This window comes from Neofelis nebulosa, chromosome 3 (assembly GCF_028018385.1).
Source record: "Neofelis nebulosa isolate mNeoNeb1 chromosome 3, mNeoNeb1.pri, whole genome shotgun sequence".
In the NCBI taxonomy this organism is placed as follows: Eukaryota; Metazoa; Chordata; class Mammalia; order Carnivora; family Felidae; genus Neofelis; species Neofelis nebulosa.
In genome coordinates this window covers 61,723,070-61,744,360 of record NC_080784.1, presented here as the reverse complement: position 1 = coordinate 61,744,360, position 21,291 = coordinate 61,723,070, and the positions used below count along the sequence as shown (strand labels likewise).

General features: G+C 35.9%; 1 pseudogene; it reads right to left on the bottom strand.

The window, feature by feature from the left end:
- Positions 1-20,166: 20,166 nt before the first annotated feature.
- Positions 20,167-20,646, bottom strand: LOC131506106 (peptidyl-prolyl cis-trans isomerase A-like; annotated as a pseudogene).
- Between the last annotated feature and the right edge of the window lie 645 nt (positions 20,647-21,291).

The following is a 21,291-nucleotide window of genomic DNA, read 5'->3' as shown; positions in this document are numbered from 1 at the left end:
CTGCCTTTTCCAGGTGTTGTGACTATCTCTTCCATCTCATCTTAGCACCATCATTATTAGTGAGTAGCCAGAACTTTTGTGCCTAGTTTTTAAAAATATCCTCTGGAAGATGCAATTGATTGTCTTCCTTGAATGCTCCTATTAAGTATATACCCACATCCATAACTGGAGATGGTCTTTATTTCATTGTGACATGTGAAATCGTTTAGTCTTTTTTAAATCATTTACTCCTAATAATAAAAATAGTACAAATATATAGATATAATATGAGACATGCAAGCAGAATTTCTTTTTTCATCAATATATCTATTGAGATTTAAACTCTAGTGAATATATAAACTGACAAATTGATGTTAAACATAAATTTTAATAGATCTTTTAATATTGTCTAAAAAACAAAAGAAGAAAGTGAAAGGTGTAGGTAATGGTTTTAGCATGCTTATCATTGTAGAAAAACAAAAAAAATCCATTTTCCTTATTTCTCCCAGACAGAAAGGAAAAGAAGCAGAACAACTTCAGAAAGGGAATCTTCCTGTAGAGGTACGAGTGTGTGAAAATTGTAGAGTGAGACTTCAGTTCTCTTACTACCTCATCTTTTCACCATAGCTGCTATTATGGAAAAGGAAGATGTGAGAGATATAGATAGATATAGATACAGATAATGGAGTATTATGCAGCCATAAACAAGGCTGAGATGCTGCCATTTGTAATAATATGGATGGACCTAGAAGGTATTATGCTAAATAAAATAAGTCATACTGAGAAATATGAATGCCATGATTTCACTTATATGTGGAATCTCTTACGAAATAACTGAATAAACAAACAAAAACAATCAGACCTACAAATACAGAGAACAAACTGGCAGAGGAGGTAGGTAGTTGAGGAGAAGGTGGATAGAAGGAGAGTGGGAGGTACAGGTCTCCACCTGTGGAATGAATAAGTCACGGGAATAAAAAGCACAGCATAAGGAATATAGTCAATGGTATTGTATCAGTATTGTATGGTGACATAGCTACGCTTGTGGTGAGCACAGTGTAACTTACAAACTTGTCAAATCACTCTGGTTTATGCCTAACAATAATGTAACATTATGTGCCAACTATAAAATAATTTTTTAAAAAGAAAGCACCTATACATTTGCCATACACCACCACTGGCATTAAAACTTATGCTCTACAGGCTAGGATCTTGGAAAGATAGCAGAGTAGGAGGACCTTGGGCTCACCCCATCCCACATTTACAACTAGATATCATCCACCTCCAAGTCAATCAACCAGAGAGCAATCCAAAGACTGGCAGAATAATCTCCACAACTAAATACAGAGAAGCTGCGTCAAAAGGTTAGTAAGGTCAGAAAGGTGAAGGGGGACTGCCTGCAAAAGGGAGTGAGCTGCATGCCTGGAGAGGACAGAGAAACTGAGCCCTCACACCAGGGACCTCACACAGAGAAAACTAATTGCCATAATATTTTGGCTTTAAAAACCAGAGGAGCTGAATTCTTTGAATTTGTAAAACCAGTGGGACTTGGAGCCTAGAGCTTTATAAGTCAGCTGACTCACCACTGGGTGAGACTGGAGGGGGAGTGATAGCTGGGATGCTGCTGTCACTGCCCAGAGCTTCAAGAGACAGCAGCCTTCCCAGATAGGCAACATAAAAACAGGACTTTACACAATGCTGGGGGCAAATGGGAGGTAGACTTTTTCATCTGATTTCAGAGCATATTGAAGGACTTCTCCAAAAATGAAGGATCTGGCATTTTCTTTCCCCATCCTCCAGTGTAGACACAGAGCCAACTGTGGGGGTTTCACAGACACCTGTAGCCTCATCCCAGGGCTCAGGGCAACTTTTATTAAAGCTGTGCCTGCACTCTACCCGGCTGCTGGGTAAGCAACTACTGCTGTGCCAACCCACATTCACCATACCCAACCATCAGGTGCCCAACCACTTGGCACACAGCTGCTGCCTTAAACAGCATCCAGCCACCACGTGGCACCCAGCTGCACACCAGCATAGGGTGCTGTGCCCAGATGCCAGGTGCATAGCTGCCCCTCAACAACGTGCCCAGGCAGGCACTGAACCAGGCCCAACAGCCTGGTCCCAGACACCATCAGGCACCAGACCCAGCATCGCCCACCTGCCTGCCCCAGTGCACAGCCACCAATCCACAGCTGTTCTTTGGGGGATCAGACATAGGACTAGTGGCTCAATGCAAATTTTGCTAACACTGCCGCCCCACTGCCAAGTTCCCCAAGCAAGCATGCTCCCTTAGAGTTGGCCTGCCTGAGTCCCACTAGCACCACAGAGGACAAGCAGAGCCCACAACAGACAGTCAGTGCAGATGACTGGATGACTGCAATGGAAGGAAAGTGACTCAGACACAACAGCCAGGCCAAAACACACATAGGTTATTCTCCTGAAGTGCCAGGTTCCGGTAAACAGAGGACACTGTACTGCAGGGTACTGCAGAAACTCTTCTTTATAAAGCCACTACTTTCAAAAGCAGAAGACATAGCTGACTTTCTTAACACAGAAAAACAGACGGAGAGAGGCAGACAAAAGGAGGAGACAGAGAAATATATCCCAAATGAAAAACAGGACAACGCCATCTATTTAAGGGAAATAGATATAAGTAACATGACTGATAGAGAATTTAAAGCAATGATCATAAGGATACTCACTGGACTTGAGAAAAGAGTGGAAGACGTGAGTGAACCCCTTATCGCAGAGATAAGGAATAACATAAAGAGATAAAAGGCTCAATAAATGAATTGAGAAACATACTCGTTGGAATGAATAGCAAAATATAAGGAGAGGAGCAAATTAGTGACATAGTAGACAAAATAATGGAATATAATGAAGCTGAGCAAACAAGAGAAAGAAGAATTATGCAACACAAAAATAGGCTTAGAGACCTCAGTAATGCCACTAAACATAAAAACATTCATATTATAGAAGTCCCAGAAGAAGAGAGAGAAAAGGGGGCAGACAATTTATATGAAGAAATAATAGCTGAAAACTTTCCTAATCTGGGGAAGGAAACAGATATCCAGATCTAGGAGGCACAGAGAAATCCTGACAAAATCAACAAAAGCAGACCCACAAAAGATATACTGTAATTAGATTTGCAAAATATAGTGATAAAGAAAAAATCTTAAAATCACCAAGACAAAAGAAGTCAGTAACTTACAAGAGAAAACCCATAAGACTAGCAGGAGACTTTTCAACAGAAACTTGGCAAGACAGATGGTAGTGGCATGATATATTCAAAGTGCTGAATGGGAAAAATCTTCAGCCAAGAATACTCTATCCAGCAAGGTTATCCTTCAGAATCGAAGGAAATAATGTTTCCAGACAAACAAAAACTAAAGGACTTTGTGATCACTAAACCTGCTCTGCAAGAAATATTAAAAGGGACTCTGAGTGGAAAGCAAGACCAAAATGACAGTATAAAGGTAGGAAACACAAAAGTGGCAAAAATAAATATTTCTGTAAAAAGTCATTCAAGAAAATCACAAAGGATGTAAAATATAATAACATATACCTAAACCAAGAGGAGGAGAAAAGAATGGGTGCAAATTTAAACAATCATGAACTTGACTTAGACTGCTATATGCAGAAAAGGTTACATATAAACCTAATGGTAATGATGTATCAGAAACCACTAATAAACATCCAAGGAACAGAGAAATCCATATTTGTCACTAATGAAAATCAGCAAAACATGAAAGAAAGAATAAGAAAGGGTCGGAGAATATATTCAGAAACAACCATAAAACAACTAATAAAATGGCAATAAATACATATCTATCAATAATTATTTTGAATGTAAATGGTGTAATTACTTAAATCAAAAGACATAGGGTGACAGAATGGATGAAACAGTAAGACCCACTATACGCTGCCTAGACCTAATGTCACCTGCAGATTGAAAATGAGAGGATGCAGACACATTTATCATGCAAATGAATGTCAGAAGAAAGCCAGAGTAACAATACTTATATTGACAAAATAATTTTTAAAACAAGGAGTATAACAAGAGACAAAGAAGGGCACTATAGCGTTATAAACGGAACAACAAATAAGAGGTTACAATTGTAAGTATTTATGCACCCAATATGAAGGCACCCAAATATATGAACAATAACAAACATAAGGAAGCTATTTGATAATAATACAATAATCGTAGGGTATTTTAAAAACCCACTCACATCAATGGACAGATCATCTAAACAGAAAATCAAACAGGAAAAAAAATAGCTTTGAATGACACAATGGACCAGATGAATTTAACAGATATATTCAGAATATTCCATCCTAAAATAGCTGATAACACATTCTTTCAAGGACACAAGGGACATTTTCCAAAATTGCCCACATATTAAGCCAGAAAAGAAGCTTCAACAAATTCCAAAAGATTGAAATCATACCATTCATATTTCTGAACACAATGCTAAGAACCAGAAGTCAACTATAAGAAAAAATCTGGAAAAACTACAGCTCCATGGAAGTTAAATAACATGTTACTAAACAATGAATGAGTCAACAAGGAAATCAAAGAAGTTTAAAAGTGCATGGAAGCATATAAAAATTAAAACATTATGGTTCAAAATCAGATGCAGCAAAAATGATTTTAATAGGAGAGTTTATAGCAATACAGGCCTACCTCAAGAAGAAAGAAAAATATAAAATAAATAAAATAAAGTAAATCTTAACCTTACCCCTAAAATCTAGAAAAAGAAATACAAGCAAAGCCTAAGGCCAGCAAAAGGAAGGAAATAATAAAGGTTAGAGCAGAAATGAATGATGTAGAAATTCAAAAAATAATAAAACATATCAAAAAAAAAGGAACTGGTTCATTAAAAGAATTAATTAAATTGATAAACTTCTAGCTGGAATTATCAAAAATAAAAGAGAAAGGACTCAAACTAAATCACAAATGAGAGAGAAGAAATAACAGCCAATATCACAGAAATACAAAGGATTATAAGGGAATATTATGAAAAACTATATGCCAACAAATTGGACAACTTGGAAAAAATGGTTAATTCCTAGAAACATATAAGCTATCACAACTGAAGCAGGAAGAAATAGAAAACTTGACCAGAGCAATAACCAACAAAGAAATTGAATCAGTAATAAAAAAAAAAAATCTCCCAACAAAGAAAAGTCCAGGACCAGATGTCCTCACAGGAGAATTTTACCAAACATTTAAAGAAGACTTAAAACCTATTCTTCCCAAACTGTTCCAAAACAAAACAAACAAAAAAACAAACAAAAAACAAAAACAAAAGCAAAAAAGGAAGGAAAATGTCCAAATTCATTCTATGAGGCCAGCATTATCTTGATACCAAAACCAGATTGAGACTCCACTAAAAAAGAGAACTACAGGCCAATATCCCTGAGGAACAGAGTTGCAAAATTTCTAAATGAAATTTAACAAGCCGAATTCAACAATAACAGTTTCAAATAATCATGTGTGATCAAGTGGGATTTATTCATTGGTTGCAAGGATTCACAAATCAACCAACGTAATAGATACATCAGTAAGAGAAATGGTAAGAACCATATGGTCATTTCAATAGACACAGAAAAAGCATTAGACAAAGTACAACTTCTATTCACGATAAGAACCCTCAACAAAGTAGGTTTAGAGGGAACATACCTCAATATAATCAAGGCCAAATATAAAAAATCCACAGCTAATACATTCCTCAGTGGGGAAAAGCTGACAGCTTTTCCCTAAGGTCAGAAACAAAATAAGGATGTCCACTATCACCACTTCTATTCAGTATAGTACTGAAGTCCTAGCCACAGCATCTGACAACAAAAAGAAATAAAAGGCATCCAGATCGACAAGGAAAAAGTAAGACTTTCAGTATTTGCAGATGACATGATACTGTATATAGAAAACTTGAAAGACTACCAAAAAAACTGTGAGAACTGATAAAAGAATTCAGGGAAGTCACAGGATACAAAGTCAATGTACAGAAATATGCTGAATTTCTATATACCAATACTGAAGTAGCAAAAATAGAAATTAAGAAAACAGGGCATCTGGGTGGCTTAGTCTGTTAAGTGTCCAACTTCTGCTCAAGTCATGATCTCATGGTTTGTGAATTTGAGCCCCACATGGGGCTCTCTCCAATCCAGTGCAGAACCCACTTCAGATCCTCTGTCCCCACTCCTCTGCCCCTCTCCCACTCATGCTTGCTGTCTCTTAAAAATAAATAAACACTTTTTTTAAAAATCAAGGAAACAATCCCATTTACAACTGCACCAAAAATGATACCTAGGATAAAATTAACCAAAAGAGATGAAAATCCTGTACTCTGAAAACGATAAAACACTGATGAAAGAAACTGAAGGTGACACAAAAAAATGGAAAAACATTCCATGCTCATAGATTGGAAGAACAAATATTGTTAAAATGTCTGCACTACCTGAGCAATCTACATATGTAATACAATCCTTATCAAAATGTCAACAGCATCTTTCACAGAAGTACAAAAACAATTATAATACTTATATGGAACCACAAAAGATCCCAATAGCCAATTTTCAAAAGAAAAGCAAGGCTCGGGATGCCTGGGTAGCTAAGTTGGCCAAGTGTTTGACTCTTGATCTCAGCTCAGGCCCTGATCTCAAGGTTGTGAGTTCAAGCCCTTCCTTGTTGGGCTCTGTGCTGGATGTGAAGCCTAGTGAAAAAAAAAAAAAAAAAGCTGGAGCCATCACAATTCCGGACATCGAGAGTTCACAAAGTTGTAGTGATCAAAATGCTATGGTACTGGCAAAAAAATAGACACATAGGTCAATGGAACAGAATAGAAAATCCAGAAATAAACCCACAACCATATGGTCAATAAATCTTCAACAAAGCAGGAAAGAATCCCCAATGGGAAAAAGATAGTCTCCTTAACACTGTGGGAAAAACTGGACAGCAACTTGCAAAAAAAAAAAAAAAAAGAAAGAAACCAGACAACTTTATTACATCACACACAAAAACAAATTCAAAATGGATTAAAGACCAAAATGTGAGACCTAAAACCATAAAAATCCTAGAGGAGAACACAGGAAGTAACCTCTTTGTTATTGGCTATAGCAACTTCTTTCAAGATAATGTCTTCTGGAACATACTTAAACATCATAAAAGCCATTTATGAAAAGCCCACAGCTAATATCATCCTCAATGGGGGAAAACTGAGAGCTTTTTCCCTGAGATCAGGAACACGACAGGGATGTCCACTCTCACTGTTGTTGTTTAACATAGGGTTGGAAATACTAGACTCAGCAATCAGACAACAAAAGGAAATCAAAGGCATCAAAATTGGCAAAGATGAAGTCAAGCTTTCACTTTTTGCAGGTGATATGATATTATACATGGAAAATCCGATAGACTCCACCAAAAGTCTGCTAGAACTGATACATGAATTTAGCAAAGTTGCAGGATACAAAATCAATGTACACAAATCAGTTGCATTCTTATACACTAATGAAGCAACAGAAAGACAAATAAAGAAACTGATCCCATTCACAATTGCACCAAGAAGCATAAAATACCTAGGGATAAATCTAACCAAAGATGTACAAGATCTGTATGATGAAAACTGTAGAAAGCTTATGAAGGAAATTGAAGAAGAAGATATAAAGAAATGGAAAAACATTCCGTGCTCATGGGTTGGAAGAATAAAAATTGTTAAAATGTCAAGACTACCCAAAGCTATCTACACATTCAATGCAATCCAATCAAAATTGCACCAGTATTCTTCTCGAAGCTAGAACAAGCAATCCTAAAATTCATATGGAACAACAAAATGCCCCGAAGAGCCAAAGTAATTTTGAAGAAGACCAAAGCAGGAGGCATCACAATCCCAGACTTTAGCCTCTACTACAAAGCTGTAATCATCAAGACAGCATGGTATTGGCATAAAAACAGACACATAGACCAATGGAATAGAATAGAAACCCCAGAACTAGTCCCACAAAAGTATGGCCAACTTGACATAGCAGGAAAGAATCTTTGACAAAGCAGCAAAGAATATCCAATGGAAAAAAGACACTCTTTAACAAATGGTGCTGGGAGAACTGACAGCAACATGCAGAAGAATGAAACTAGACCACTTTCTTACACCATTCACAAAAATTAACTCAAAATGGATAATGGACTTGAATGTGAGACAGGAAACCATCAAAACCCTAGAAGAGAAAGCAGGAAAAGACCTCTCTGACCTCAGCCACAGCAATTTCTTACTTGACACATCCCCAAAGGCAAGGGAATTAAAAGCAAAAATGAACTATTGGGACCTCATGAAGATAAAAAGCTTCTGCACTGCAAAGGAAACAATCAACAAAACTAAAAGGCAACCAATGGAATGGGAAAAGATATTTGCAAATGACATATCAGACAAAGGGCTAGTATCCAAAATCTGTAAAGAACTCACCAAACTCCACACCCGAAAAACAAATAACCCAGTGAAGAAATGGGCGGAAAACATGAATAGACACTTCTCTAAAGAAGACATCCAGATGGCCAACAGGCACATGAAAAGATGCTCAACATTGCTCCTCATCAGGGAAATACAAATCAAAACCACACTCAGATATCACCTCACGCCAGTCAGAGTGGCCAAAATGAACAAATCAGGAGACTATAGATGCTGGAGAGGATGTGGAGAAACGGGAAGCCTCTTGCAATGTTGGTGGGAATGCAAACTCGTACGGCCACTCTGGAAAACAGTGTGGAGGTTCCTCAAAAAATTAAAAATAGACCTACCCTATGACCCAGCAATAGCACTGCTAGGAATTTACCCAAGGGATACAGAAGTACTGATGCATAGGGGCACTTGTACCCCAATGTTTATAGCAGCACTCTCAACAATAGTCAAATTGTGGAAAAAGCCTAAATGTCCATCAACTGATGAATGGATAAAGAAATTGTGTTTTATATACACAATGGAGTACTACGTGGCAATGAGAAAGAATGAAATATGGCCCTTTGTAGCAACGTGGATGGAACTGGAGAGTGTTATGCTAAGTGAAAGAACCCATACAGAGAAAGACAGATACAATATGTTTCCACTCTTATGTGGATCCTGAGAAACTTAACAGAAACCCATGGGGGAGGGGAAGGAAAAAAAAGAAACAAAAGAGGTTATAGTGGGAGAGAGAGCCAAAGCATAAGAGACTTTTAAAAACGGAACAAACTGAGGGCTGATGGGGGGTGGGAGGGTAGATGATGGGCATTGAAGAGGGCATCTTTTGGGATGAGCACTGGGTGTTGTATGGAAACCAATTTGACAATAAATTTCATACAATAATAAAAAAAAGATAATGTCTTCTGCAGCAAGGGAAACAAAAACAAAAATAAACTACTGACACTACATCAAAATAAAAGCTTCTGGCGACACTTCAGTGGGTCAGTCAGTTAAGCATCAGACTCTTGATTTCAGGTCTGGCCATGATTCCAGGGTCATGGGATTGAGCCCCAAGTTGGGCTCTGCACTGAGTGTGAAGCTTGCTTAACATTCTCTCTCTCTCTCTCTCTCTCTCTCTCTCTCTCTCTCTCTCTCCCCCTCTGCCCCTCTCTTTGCTTGATTTCTATCTCTCTCTCTAAAGAAAAAATAAATTAGTTTTTGCACAGTAAAGGAAACCATCAACAAAACAAAAAGGCAATCTACAGAGTGGGAGAAGATATTTGCAAATGGCATATCTGATAAAGGGTTAGTATGCAAAATATATACAGAACTTATACAACTCAACAATCCAAAATGAATAATCCAATTAAAAAATGGGCAGAAGGAGCACCTGGGTGGCTCAGACGGTTAAGCATTTGACTCTTGTTTCAGCTCAGGTCATAATCTCATGGTTTGTGGGTTAGACCCTTGCATTGGGCTCCTTACTGACAGTGCAGAGCCTACTTGGGATTCTCTCTCCCTTTCTCTCTTACCCTGCCTTGCTCGTTCTCCCTTTCTCTCTCTCTCTCTCTCTCTCTCTCTCTCTCTTTCAAAATAAATAAACTTAAAAAAATTGAAAGTGGGGAAATAATTTATATTTCATGCTCCATATTTTACTGAGCCCAAATTGAAATTCTATTCAACATATAGCAACTACTACTAGCTGAGAAATCCTCTGTGTGGCCTGTGAAAGACAAGTTTCTTAATTTTCACAAAGTATTCAGGGTCATGTAAACAGGGCTCTAACCAGTGTCTCTAATTTGTTTGGAGTCCATCATACCCATGGGGAAAACTTCTAAATGTGTCCTCAACAGAGGTTAAAGAATCCATAAACATGTCTGTTGGGCCATGTGTTGGAATTGTCTTAGGGAAGCCATACAGTGATAGATAATGCTAAACTTTGTATGGAACCAGAAAGGATCCTGAATAGTCAAAGTAATGTTGAAAAAGAAAACCAAGGCTGAAGGCATCACAATTCCAGACTTTAATCTGTATTACAAAGCTGTAATCTCATCAAGACAGTATGGTACTGGCACAAAAACAGACATAGATCAATGGAATGGAATAGAGAACCCACAAATGGACCCACAAATGTATGACCAACTAATCTTTGAAAAAGCAAGAAAGATAATCCAATGGAAAAAAGACAGTCTCTTTAGCAAATGGTACTGGGAATACTGAACCGTGACCTGCAGAAGAGTGAAACTTGACCACTTTGTTACACCACAGACAAAAATAAACTCAAAATGGATGAAAGACCTAAATGAGATGTCAGGAAACCAACAAAATCCTCCAGAAGAACACAGGCAGCAACCTCTTTGACCATGGCCACAGCAACTTCTTACTAGACATGTCTCTGGAGGCAAGAGAAGCAAAAGCAAAAATGAACTGTTGAAACTTCATCAAGATAAAAATCTTCTGCACAGCAAATAAAACAAACAATAAAACTAAAAGGCAACAGAAGAAATGGGAGCATTTACAAATGACATATCAGATAAAGAGTTAGTATCCAAAATCTTTAAATGGATAAAGAAGATGTGGTATACATATAAAATGGAATATGACTCAGTGATAAAAATGAATGAAATCTTGCCATTTGTAATAACATGGATGGAACCAGAATGTATTATGCTAAGTGAAATAAATCAGTTAGAGATAGACAAGTATCATGATTTCACTCATACATGGAATTTAAAAAAAAAAAAACAGATGAACATACTGGAAGGAAGGAAAAATAAAATAAAAACAGAGAGGGAAGCAAACCAAAAGAGCTTCTTAAATATAGAGAACAAACTGAGGGTTGCTGGAGGGGAGTTCAGTGGGGGGGATGGGCTAAATAGGTGATGGGCATTAAGGAGGGCATTTGTGGAAATGAGCACTGGGTGTTCTATGTAAGTGATGAATCACTGGGTTCTAATCCAGAAACCAATAAATACTACACTGTATGTTAACTAACTTGAATTTAAATAAATCAACTATGTACATAAATAAATAATTTTTAAAAAGCAACATAAATAAGGCAGGTGTGTTGAAGAGGACCAAATTCAACATGGCAGTATGAGTTAATACAGTATGTTGTGAGACTGAATATTGAGCACTTGAGCACTAAAAACCCAATACTTCCTCTACCCCACATATCATCATCACCATTGTTTCTGTTTGTGTTTGAGAATGTTTTGGAATGGCTAAGCTACAATAGAAATAAAAGAAATGCTTGTCTGTTGGTCCAATTCAGAGATAAGTGAGCTTTCTCATAAGAGAAGGCATTTTCTCTGACCAAGAAGCAGATTCTGAAGATTTAGTGAGGGGTGATAGCAGAGATAGGAATCCAAAGGGAAAATCCTTGGGTAGCATGTCCAGATGGTCCATAACTGAAGGCTGCAACCCACAGATCATGTCCTCAATAATAAATAACAAATGTGTCCTATTGTTATGCTATCCCCAAAACCAACTGATTGACCACTTGCCAAGTATTAAAAGTTACTTTAAGAACTAAATACCTTTTTAAAATATATTTTATAAAATGTCAACACTATCGAAATTAAGGGCTGGTTTACTTTTTTTTTTTCTTTCTTCAACTTCTATTTTACAAGAATTTAACTTTGAGGATAATATTGAAAATGGATTTGTCCAATTTGTTTTTCTCTTGCCTTTGCTGCCAACCTTAAAATTCCACTAATATTTCTATTATCAAGAGGAAAGGCTCTAAAATAAACCTCTTGAATTTAAAACCTCCCTACCTTACTTGCTAGCTTTTTTTACCTTAGACAAGTTGTATATTTCTAAGACTGAATTTCTTCATCTGTAAAATTAGAGCATTTCTGTTCACCATCTCTGAGGGCTCCTGAGAAAACAAAATGAATTAATACAACTGAAGTCCTTAGAACATTACCTGAAGCCAAATAAGTATTCAATAAATATTGGATACCACTCTTATCATTAGATTCTTTTAAGGACATCTGATATTTTGCCTTTGTCCTAAAGATGGAAAGGGACAACTTTATGCAAAATATGTCTCAGGAAGCAGAAGAAAGATATTAGAAGAAAAACAACCTGAGGCATGACACTTTTAAATAATTTTTTTGTTACAACTTACATAAAATAAAATTCACTCATTTTTAAATAAACAGTTTGATAAGTTTTAACAGATATCAAAATGTGTAACCATAAGTAAGAACAATGTCAGCATGCCAGAAAGTTCCCTAAAGTCCCTCAACAATCATCCCCACCCACTCAGAGCCCCAGGCATCACAGATGTGCCTTCTATCACTACAGATTATTTATGCCTTTTCTAGAATCTCATTAAAATAAAACCATACATTATTTATTCTTTTGCTCCTACTTTTTTTGCTCAGAATAATCTTCTTTGTATTAATTCACGTTGTTTCTTTCTTTTACCAGTAGCTTATTCCTTTTAATTTAATTTTTTTTTTTTTAACGTTTATTTATTTTTGAGACAGAGAGAGACAGAGCATGAACGGGGGAGGGTCAGAGAGAGGGAGACACAGAATTGAAACAGGCTCCGGGCTCTGAGCTGTCAGCACAGGGGCCCGATGCGGGGCTCGAACTCACGCACCGCGAGATCGTGACCTGAGCCGAAGTCGGCGCTCAACCGACTGAGCCACCCAGGCGCCCCAGCTTATTCCTTTTAAATGCTAAGTAGTATTCTATTGTGTGAACATATTATAGTTTATTCATTCACTTGTTGAGGGACATTAATTGTTTCTGGTTTAAGACTATTAGTAATAAAGATGCTATGAATATTTGTACCCATTTCTGGATGGATACATGCTTTCTTATCTCTTGGAGCATGGAGTCAGAAGGTAAGTGTTATATTTAAGTTTCTTAGAAAGTTAACATTTTAGAAAATTGTCTAAAATGGTTGTACTATTTTATATTTCATCCAGCAGTATATGAGAATTCCAATAATCTAAATTTTCACCTGCATTTGCTACTTCCACGTATTTTTAATTTAAATTCTACCTTACTGTGTGTAAAATGTCTTATTGGTTTTATTTTATATTTCCCTGATGAATAAAGTTGGCTAACATCTTTTGACATGCATATTGGCCTTTTTTATATCTTCAAATGTGAAATGTTGGTACAAATATTTTGTGTATTTGTAACTGAGTTGTTTGTATCATTTTATAATATTGAACGGTTTTTATTTGTTCAACATACAAACTTTTTTCTGATATATTTGTGGTAAATATTTCCTCCCACTATGTGGATTCTCTTTTTGCTTTCTTAATAATGTCTTTTGAGAATAAGAAAGTTTTCATTCTGATAAAGAAAACTCTATGTGTGTATATGTGTGTATGTATACAACTTGCGTATACACATACCACACATACACACACACACACACATACACACATGCCCACATATATAGTTTTTTTATTTATGCATTTTATGCCTTACCTCAGAAATCTGTACCCAACTAAAAATCACAAAGATGCTCTTCTATGTTCTCACTGGCAGTGTTATAATTTTAGCTTTCACATTTAGCTTTCTGATCTATTTCAAGTTATTTTTCTATGTGTGTATATGTGAGGAAAATGGTTGAGGGGTTTTGTTTGTTTGTTTTTGCTTTGTTTTGCTTTAGTGGATATCAGTTTTTCCAGCATCATTTTTAAAATTGAAAAACCATCCTTTCTGCATTCAAAATCTCAATAGGCTTTGTTATGTTACCATAACATCTTTGTTGAAAACCAATTGACTATACATATGGGTCCATTTTTGTACTATATTTCTATACTATATCCCTGTAAGGTCATCCCTGTGCCAATGCCATGTTATCTTGGTTACTGTACCTTTATAATATGGTTTTATGTCTAAGAAAATAAATATTGCCACTTTGGGGGTTTTCCCCCCATACTGTGTATCTTTCCTTTGCATTTTCTTTTAAATATTAGAATGAATTTGTCAATTTCTACTTACTCCCAAAGCAAAGACTGTTGAGATTTTGAAAATAATTGCATTGACTCTCCAGATCAATTTGGGAAGAACTTACATCTACAAATGATGAGTCTTCCAAACCATGTACATGGCATAGTTTTAAATATATTTGATATTTCTGTATTTTTCCTTCGTAATGTTTTGTAATTTTCAGTGCACACATCTTGCACATATTTTTCTAAATTTATGTCTACGTATTCCATGTTTTTTGGTGCTGGTTTAATGTGAATTTATTAAAAATCAATATTCTAACTGTTCACTGCTACCATAAGGATATATTTTTAATATTAAGCATTACTTTATTTCCTTAAACATTTACTTATAAGTTCTTTTAGCTTTTGTGTAGATTCTTTAGTATTTTCAACATTGTCGATAATCACATTATGAGAATAGAGACTGTTCTATTACTTCATTTCAATCTTTATGTTTTTATTTCACTTCCTTTACTTACTTTAATGTACTTGGTGGAGCCTCCATTGTAAAAGTTCATAGCAGTGATGACAACACACATAACTCTTGTTCCCGATGAGAAGGGCAAGAAATTCAGTTTTTTACCTTTCAATGTGAAATCGCCTCCTATTCATTTGTCCTTTATTAGATTGAAGAAGTTCTCTTTTATGCTAAGTCGTTAAGAGCTTTTAATCATGAATTGATGTTAAATAAGAGCAAAGATTTTTTTCTACACATATTGAGATAATCAAAAATTTTTGCTTCTGAGTTTTCAAAATTTACAGTGAGTGAATTACTTTGAGTGATTTTTTTTTTTTAGTTCTAAAACCAGCCATCCATTTTTGAGATAAGCTCCACATGGTTAGAGTATATTATCCTTTATCTATGGCTATATTGTATTTCCTAATATTTTTAAAAGGGTTTTTTTTTGCATCAGTGATTATTAGGAATATTGTTCTGAAGTTTTATTGTTTTTCTAAAACCTTTTTTTTTTGTTTTATCCTCAAGAAAATACTACCTTGATAAAGGCAGTTGGGACTTTTTCCCTCTGTCTTGATTTTCTGAAAAAAGAAAATGTATGTGTTAATATATTTTATTTCTTAAATTTTGGATATACTTCAACAATGAAGCCAACTGGGCCTAGAATTTTCTTTATGAGAAGGTTTTCAATTGTATATTCAATTTCCTTAGTCAAAACAGGACTGTTTTGAGTTTTTATTTCTTCCCGCTTCAGTTTTGGTTAACTTGTGATTATCAAGGACTTTATGATTTTTTCAAACTGATGCATTTATTTTATATATATATATATTTTTTTCCATTGTATGTTCTTAAAAACTTTTTGTGGGTCTGTACTGATGTCCACATTTTCATTTCTGATACTGGATGTTTATCTTTCCTTTTATTATTTGTTTTTACATCATTTTATCTAGAAATATATCAATATTATTTACTTTGTCAAAGAACCATATTTTAGTTTTAATCGGTTTTCTCAAAAAATTTTTTTTTGCTTTTAAATTTCACTAATATCCTCTCTTAACTATTTGCCATCTACTTACTATATACATGACTTGTTTTGTGGCCCAGTATAAGGTTCATCTTGGTGAACATTTCATGTACATTTATAAAACACAGTTGTTCTGCAGTTGTTCAGCCCAGCGTTCAAGTTGTAATGAGAGTGGATATCCCTTTCTTGTTCCTGACAGTATTTAGAGGAAACGGTCTCAGTTTTTCCCCCACTAAGAATAATGTTATCTATGGGTTTTCATAGATGGCCTTTATTCTGTTGAAGTATGTTCCCTCTAAACCTACTTTGTTGAGGATTTTTATCATGAATGGATGTTGTACTTTTGTCAAATGCTTTTTCTGTGTCTATTGAAACAATCATATGGTTCGTATCATTTCTCTTATCATGTTGGTTGATTTGTGAATATTGAATCACCCTTGCAACCAATGAATAAATCCTACTAGATCACACTGAATGATTTTTTTTAATGTATTGTTGAATTCAGTTTGCTAATATTTCATTGAGAATTTTTGTATCTGTGTTCATCAGGGATATTGGCCTGTAGTTCTCTTTCTTAGTGGAGTCTTAATCTGGTTTTGGTATCAGGTATCATAGAATGAATTTGGAAGTTTTCCTTCCTTTCCTTTTTTTTTTTTTTTTTTTTTGGTTTTTTTGTTTGTTTGTTTGGGGTTTTTTTTTGTTTTGTTTTGTTTTGTTTGGAATAGTTTGAGAAGAATAGGTTTTAAGTCTTCTTTAAATGTTTGGTAAAATTCTCCTGTGAGAACATCTGGTCCTGGACTTTTCTTTGTTGGGAGATTTTTTTATTACTGATTCAACTTCTTTGTTGGTTATTGCTCTGTTCAAGTTTTCCATTTCTTCATGCTTCAGTTGTGATAGCTTATATGTTTCTAGGAATTTAACCATTTTTTCCAAGTTGTCCAATTTGTTTGCATATAGTTTTTCATAATATTCCCTTATAATCCTTTGTATTTCTGTGATATCAGCTGTTATTTCTCCTCTCTTGTTCATGATTTTACTTATTTGAGTCCTTTCTCTTTTATTTTTGATAATTCCAGCTAGAAGTTTATCAATTTAATTAATATTTTTAATGAACCAGCTCCTTGTTTCATTGGTCTGTTCTATTGTTTTTTGGCTTCTACATCATTCATTTCTGCTCTAACATTTATTATTTCTTCCTTCTGGTGGTTTTAGGTTTTATTTGCTGTTCTTTTCCTAGTTTCTTTAGGTTGTAAGGTTAGATTGTTTATTTGAGATTTTTCTTGCTCGTTGAGGTAGGCCTGTATTGCAATATATTCTTCCCTCTTAGGACCACTTTCACTGCATCCCAAAGATTTTGAACCATAGTGTTTTCATTTTCATTTGTTTCCATGTATTTTTTTTTATTCCTTCTTTGATTTCCTGGTTGACCCATTCATTGCTTAATAACATGTTATTTAACCTCTATGTATTTTTGATCTTTCCAAATTTCTTCTTGTGATTGACCTCTAGTTTCATGGTTTGTGGTCAGAAAAGGTGCATGGTACAATTCCACTCTCTTTGTATTTGCTGAAACCTGTTTTGTGACCTCATATGTGATGTATTCTGGACAATGTCCCATGTGCATTTGAATAGAATGTGTTATCTGCTGTTTTAGGATGGAACGTTCTGAATATATCTGTTAAGTCTATCTGGTCCAGAGTGTCATCTAAAGCTGTTGTTTCCTTGTTGATTTTCTATCTAGATGATCTATTCATTGATGTGAAGACATTGTTAAAATATCCTACTGGTATTGTATTATTATTAGCTTCCTTATATTTGTTATTACTTAATATATTTGGTCCTCCCATGTTGCATGTATAATTATTTATGTTTGTTATATCTTCTTGTTGCATAGATCCTTTAATTATGATATAATTCTCTTCTTCATCTCTTGTTACAGTCTTTGTTTTAAAATCTAGTTTGTCTGATATAAGTATGGCTACTACAGCTTTCTTTTTAAATTCATTAGCATGACAGATGGTTCACCATCCCCTCACTTTCAAACTGCAGGTAACTTTAGGTCTAAAGTGAGTGTCTTGTAGGCAGCATATATATGGGTCTTGTGTTTTTTATCCATTCTGACACCCTATGTCTTTTGATTGGAGTGGTTAGTACATTTGCTTTCAAATGTTTGTTTCTGGAGATGTTCTCTGATCTTTTCTTGTTTTTGTCAGTTTTGGTCTTTATGTTCCACTCAGAGTCCCCTTTAACATTTCTTGCAGGGATGGTTTAGTGGGTAAGAACTCCTTTAATTTTGTTTGTCAGGGAAACTCTATGTATCCTTCTATTCTGAAATATAAACTTGCTGGATAGAGTATTCGCGGCTGCATATTTATGCCATTCAGCACTTTGAATATCATTCCACTCTCTTCTGGCTTGGTACATTTTTGTTGAAAAATCTCCTACTAGCTTTATGTGTTTTCCCTTGTAATCTAAGGACTTCTTTTGTCTTGCTGCTTTTAGGATTCTTTCTTTATCACTAGATTTTGCAAATTTAATTTCAATATGTCTTGATTTGGGCCTGCTCTTGTTGATTTTGATGGGAGTTCTCTGTGCTTCCTACATCCAGATGTCTATTTCCTTCCCCAGCTTAGAAAACTTTTCAGCTATTATTTCTTGAAATAAAGTCTCTGCCCCCTTTTTTCTCTCTTCTTCTTGGACTCCTATAATATGAATATTACTACATTTCATGGAGTCACTGAGTTCTCTAAATCCATCCTCATATTCCATAATTCTTCTTTATCTCTTTTGTTCAGCTTCATTATTTCCATTATTTTGTTTTCTTGTTAATTGTTAATTGTTAATTTGTTTCTTGTTAATTGTTAATTAATTTGTTCCTCTGCTTCTTCCAGCCTGCTGTTCATTGCATCAAGCCTGTTTCCAATCTTGTTTACTGCATTTTTCATCTCTGATTGATTCTTTTGTAAGCCTTTTATCTCTGTAGTAGGGTTCTCACTGATTTCTCCTATTCTTTTCTCAAGCCCAGTGAATATCCTTATGATTGTTGCTTTAGGTTTTTATATCAATTTGCTTATGATAAGCGATTTCTCTGGGTTTGGCTTTATCTGGTTCTTTCATTTGAGATGAATTCTTCTATCTTGGCCTTTTTTGTAAGTCTACCTCTTTCTCTGTGTTAGAAAAGCCAGTTATGTTTCCTTCTTATGAAAGTAATGACCTTATGAGGAAAAGGTCATGTAGTGCCCAGGGCCTGGGTGTCCCTCTGGTGTGTGCTGCATGTGCTTTGCTGTCGTGTTTTGGCTGCTCTATCCTTCAGGTCATTTGTCTACAGAGGCTCTTCCTGACTGTTCTGGGCAGTGTTTGGTCCCTGGCCTGAATGTGGTGAGTTTTCATTAGATGTATTCTGATCTGCTTGTGAAATGAGACTTGACACCAACTCTACCAGAACCAAGGCTCTGCAGAACTCGGGTCAAGAAACATCATATGGGCAGGGGTTTATGTTGGGGAAAGGCCTGCCATACTGGAACTGAGGCAACTGGACTGAAAGAGCAGTCATACCAGAGCATAGAGTGTCAGGCTTGGTGTAAGCAGTTAGGCATCCAGTGTTGATGCTGGGCTGCTTCCCCCAGGTGTCTCGCTGTTTATGTTGGGGGGTGGGGGAGAAAAAAATGGCCTCAGCCAGTTCCTTTCTTTCTGAGCGGCATCTCTATGAATGCTGCCTCTCAGGATCAGGCTCTGAGAAGATCAAATAATCTCCCCACTGTGTGTCTCATGTGTTTTTCAGATTGCTGTTTCCAAGCTGTCTGCCCCTGGGGTTGTTTGCCTGCCTTGTCTCCAGAAGCATTACAGTGCCCTCTGGGTTCTATCCCAGCCAAACCCACTGACTTTTAAAACACTAGGCTTTAAAGAAGTGGTGTGGGCCAGGTTTGTGCTGGTCTTTTAGGGGCAGGGCCCACCAAGCTGGGACTGAAGCACTCTTGACCGAGTCACATTCATTTTTAAATGATATTTATACTGTATAGAAATTTAGAGTTTGGCACATTTTTTTTTCTTTCAGCACTTTGAAGATGTTCTTCCATTATTCTTTGTTTTGTTGTTGTTGTGTTTAGTTTTTATTTCACCATCAAAGCCTTAAATCTGCAATCCAGCCAGATTTGGAGGGGAATAAGGAAAATATGGAGGCCACAGAATTGTAATGAAAGCATAAAGATTATGGATATTTTAAGCAGATTGAGGCAAAGGGGTACTTTTCTGAGCAATAGAAGGAATGGCCTGGTAGTTAAGATAAAACACAAGTCAAATTTATTAGATTTGTCCACAGTCAGCAATGGGGATCTTGCTGTTCTTGCTATTCCTGGGCCCAAAGTTCTCCATGGTTTCCACAATATTCATGCCCTTTTTCACCTTGCCAAAGACCACATGCTTGCCATCCAACTACTCAGTCTTTGCAGTGCTGATTAAAAACTGGGAATCATCTATGTTGGGTCTAGCATATGGCATGGACAAGATGCTAGGACTTGTATGCTTCAGGATGAAATTTTCATCATCAAATTTCTCCCCATAGGTTGACTTCTTCCCAGTGCCATCATGGCATGTGAAGTCACGACCCTTGCACTTAAATCCCAGAATAATCTTGTGAAAGCAGGCACTTTTATAACCAAATCATTTCTCCTCAGAGCTCAGAGAAGGAAATTTTCTGTTGTTTTTGGAACTTTGTCTGTAATCAGCTCAATGGAGACACAGCCCAAGGAATCACTATCCAAGGAATATGCTGGGGTTAACCATGGCTGGGTAGCATGGGTACCTCCAAGGTGGCTGTGTGTGCAAGGCCACTGTTTCACTTTCATTTGGGTAACATTACTCTTTTGAGAGATGACCGTGTATATTTTTGTTTTTCTATTTGTATTGTGTTTCTTTTCTCTCTGGCTGCTTTTATAATAAAATTTAAATTTCTCACTATTCCTGGATTTCAAAAAATTTATTAAAATATTTTTTGCTATGGTCATATCTGTGATTAGCCTACATAAGATTCACTGAGCTTTTCCTTTTTTTTTTTTTTTTTGATTTGTGGATTATTGGCATCTATCAAATTTGGAAACATTATTCCTTAAAATTGTTTTCTGCCCTTCTCTTTCTAGAACTGCAATTGCACATATGCTACACTACATGATAGTGCTTTGCAGGTAACTAATACTGTTCATTTTCTTTCAGTCTTTTTTTTCTTTTTTTATCTTTATACTTAGGCCTAAATAGTCCTATGCCTTTAAGTTCTCCCCTGCCTCTATTTTTTCCTTCCAATCTCTTACATTATTTTATTCTCACCCAGTGAATTTTGCATCTCAGCTATTACATTTTTCATTTGGAAAAATTCTTTTTGTTCTTTTCTATGAATGCTATTCTTTTCTATAAATATTTCTATTTCTATTTCTA